Source organism: Lolium rigidum, chromosome 6 (genome assembly GCF_022539505.1).
Source record: "Lolium rigidum isolate FL_2022 chromosome 6, APGP_CSIRO_Lrig_0.1, whole genome shotgun sequence".
In the NCBI taxonomy this organism is placed as follows: domain Eukaryota; kingdom Viridiplantae; phylum Streptophyta; class Magnoliopsida; order Poales; family Poaceae; genus Lolium; species Lolium rigidum.
The window spans coordinates 307,929,023-307,931,938 of record NC_061513.1 but is presented as its reverse complement, the minus strand read 5'-3'; positions in this window follow the sequence as shown (position 1 = coordinate 307,931,938).

Genomic DNA, 2,916 nt, shown 5'->3' with positions numbered 1-2,916 from the left:
CATAAAATATAAATAATGGTATCTGCATCGAGAGTGGATTTGTAGAACCGGCCAGTATGTGAGCTTTGATATCTCACCGCACGTGTATCATTGTGATCTGGTACAAAATAATTGGGGAAACGGTGGATATTTGATTTTCTGGTTTCAATACGAGCAACATCGGTCTAGGAAACGTGGGTCCGTCTGAGGTATCGTCCGGGATACACGGGCCTTTTGGACACGGCGGACCACCGTGGCACCGTGCATGGCAGGTGTAAAAAATGGAGATTTACTGCGATGAGCCAGATTAAGAACACCGGCCCATCGCCACCAACCCCTTTCATCCCCCGGCCATATTCCAAATTTCTAGCTGCATTATTCTTGCAGAGAGGAAATAACAGATCACATCACTTGTTGGTGTCTTTTTTGCAAAGAATCACAACAGTGGTTTGTTGTTGCAAGGAACACCACATTTTGATATAATTGTTTGCACATACCACATAAAAGTAATTAAGGAGCTTGATGGCCAATTAGTTAGTCAGGCTTACTATTAGGCGGGCCAGCATGACAATTCCTCTATGTGGTCTGTCGCATCGTCAGTTTTTATAATTTTCAAAATCAAAATATTTTTGAAAATATACATATTTTTAAAATCATAACATTTTTAAAACATGAATTTTGTAATAGTTTACTATTTTCAAAAATAAATATGAGTATTTCCAAAATTTTCACTTTTGAAAATCTAAATATTTTCATGTTCTGAAACATTTTTGAAATCTAAACAAAATTAAAACCTAGGCATTTTTCAATTCTAAAATTTTAAACTATGAACTTTTAAAATTGAAAAAAAAATTAAACTATAAACCTTTTTTTAATCTGAATAAATGTAATGGAACTTTGCGATTCTGATTTTTTTAAGAATTGAATTTTTATTTATAACTTTCAAAATTTGAATATTTTTCGTAATCTTAACGTTTTTAAAATATAAACTTCTTCAAAATTTGAACTTTTTATTGAAATTCAAATCTTTTCCAATTTTGAACATTGATGTTGGTGGCGGTGCGCCCGCAGGCACGAGGAGGCCGAGGGTATTCTGGCTAGGACTGATGGATTTCCTCGCGTTGCATGTTGTGCGGATTTCTCAATGGCGCACCACCGCTTGTCTCCAGGGTGGCCACCTCCGCCTGGTAGGGACGAGATAGTGGAGAGGAATTACTGGACCGCTGACAACGGAACTAACTAACTGGGCATCAATTGTGTTAATTACTAATTATGGGTTGTATGCAAATCCTTGCAAAAACAAACCATTGTTGTGGTTCTAATGTTCTATGCGAAAAAGATCCCAACAAGTGATGTGATTTGCTATTTCTTCTCGTGCAGACCTCCCATTCGTGCACTGCCGATCGGCTCTTCTAAGAGCAAGTTTAATAGTAGAGCCAACTGTTGGCTATAAGATAAGTGCCATGTCATCTTTAGTCATCTTAGAGCCAACAAGTAATAGTAAGCTATAAAATTCTACTATTTTACTAGTGCATGGTCCACCATTCACTCTCACATAGTGCCTAGGAGCACGTGCTAGAGCTGGCTCTTGCATAAGAGCCCACTCTTCTTCTCTCTCCTCCTCTCTCTCCTCCAACTAGGCAACATTATATTATTTTAATCCTTATAGCCAACTGACTAGGACTTATTGTACTTGCTCTAAGGGCACCGCAAACCAGGACATGGAGATCCAGGATGGCCGCGTCGCTGCAAATGGCGGAAGTCCAGATCCAATTGTCCGCGACGACGGCTGTTCTGGATCTACCGCCGGTGGCCAAAGAGAGGAATGGCGAATCGAGAAGTGGCTCCAACGGCCCAGCACCCCCCACAGCCAGTGGAGGTCGCCCCTTCCTCCCTTGCAAGCGTGGTGCTGTACAGTACAGTAAATCCCGACGGCCAAACGTGAGAGTCTGTGCCAGGGGCACGGCTACCTATTGGAAATCCCATGTTTCCTTCTCCGCCTTCAGTCAATGGCTGGGCAAGCTCGGCTGTCTCGGGCATAGTCGTCCCACTCGAGTAGAAGCCATCGGCTTGAAATGAAGGTGAAGCTTTTTCCTGTATTTAATCCTCCCAATTTAGCTTGCAGATAAGATTGGATTTTAGTAGGGTTTTGCGTTTTGGAAAATCCGCATGCCTGTACTTTACTTATGAAGAATTTGTATTTGTGGGACTATGTAGCAAGTAATTCGTGTGGTTCGTGTGATTGATCCTGATGTGCATCTTTTGAGTAGGTGCGCAATCTTGCAGAGAAAAGCACATTCAGTTCGTGTGATTCCATCAGTGAAAAAAAGTTTGTTTGTCGTAGATTTAGTGGGAAGTTTAACTGCTTGAATATGCATTAGAAACTTGTGACTGTTCTTTTGTTGTGATGCTTTTTTTCCCGGATTCTGTTTTTCCAGGCCCAGGGGACCTGCAGTCCCGGATGAACGGGCTTCATCAGTGGGCAGGGTTCCGGCTCTAGAAGCATCTCTGCGCAGCTTCGATTCTCGGCAGACGGACGTGGTCGTTAATCCAACGACAACTGCGTCGCGCGAGGTGGACAGACAGCTGCAACATGGCTATGGAGCTTTGGCACATGCGAGAAACACCAGAAGCTTGGTATGCTTCGGTTTGCTGAAACACTTGTGTGTGTGGGGCGGGGGACAAGGATGAGTGGGGCGGGGGACAAGGATGAGTGCTCGTGTGCTCTCCGCCACGGCTTAAAAAGGCAGCGATGGTAAAAACTCGCCGTTCATCTCCACTAATATAAAAAGGAAGAGAGAGGCAGATCCAAACAATCTGGGCCGTTCATCCAGCCGAATCTAACGATCAAAAACAACCCAGTGTTGAGCACTCAATGCGTTGAGCGCCGTCAGTCCGTCACATATCCGCTTGCTCCTGATCCCCCACGTTCCCACG